The sequence below is a fragment of the Symphalangus syndactylus genome, chromosome 11 (genome assembly GCF_028878055.3).
Source record: "Symphalangus syndactylus isolate Jambi chromosome 11, NHGRI_mSymSyn1-v2.1_pri, whole genome shotgun sequence".
NCBI classification, from domain to species: Eukaryota; Metazoa; Chordata; class Mammalia; order Primates; family Hylobatidae; genus Symphalangus; species Symphalangus syndactylus.
In genome coordinates this window covers 113,084,644-113,085,126 of record NC_072433.2, presented here as the reverse complement: position 1 = coordinate 113,085,126, position 483 = coordinate 113,084,644, and positions in this window count along the sequence as shown.

Sequence of the window (483 nt, the reverse complement as noted above, 5' to 3'; positions counted from 1 at the left end):
GCCTACACAAACAAAAGTGTTCTGGAGTCCTTAATTTTAAGAAGTGAAGAGTTGCTGAGACTAAAAAGTTGGAGAACCACTGATTTAGGTTATATTCTAATTCTGTCCTCATTAAAGAACTGGCAGAAATCCTACAAGAAAACCTAGGCAATACCATTCAGGACATTGGCGTGGGCAAGGACTTCATGTCTAAAACACCAAAAGCAATGGCAACAAAAGCCAAAATTGACAAATGGGATCTAATAAAACGAAAGAGCTTCTGCACAGCAAAAGAAACTACCATCAGAGTGAACAGGCAACCCACAGAATGGGAGAAAATTTTTGCAACCTACTCATCTGACAAAGGGCTAATATCCAGAATCTACAATGAGCTCAAACAAATTTACAAGAAAAAAACAAACAACCCCATCAAAAAGTGGGCAAAGGACATGAACAGACACTTCTCAAAAGAAGACATTTATGCAGCCAAAAAACACATGAAGA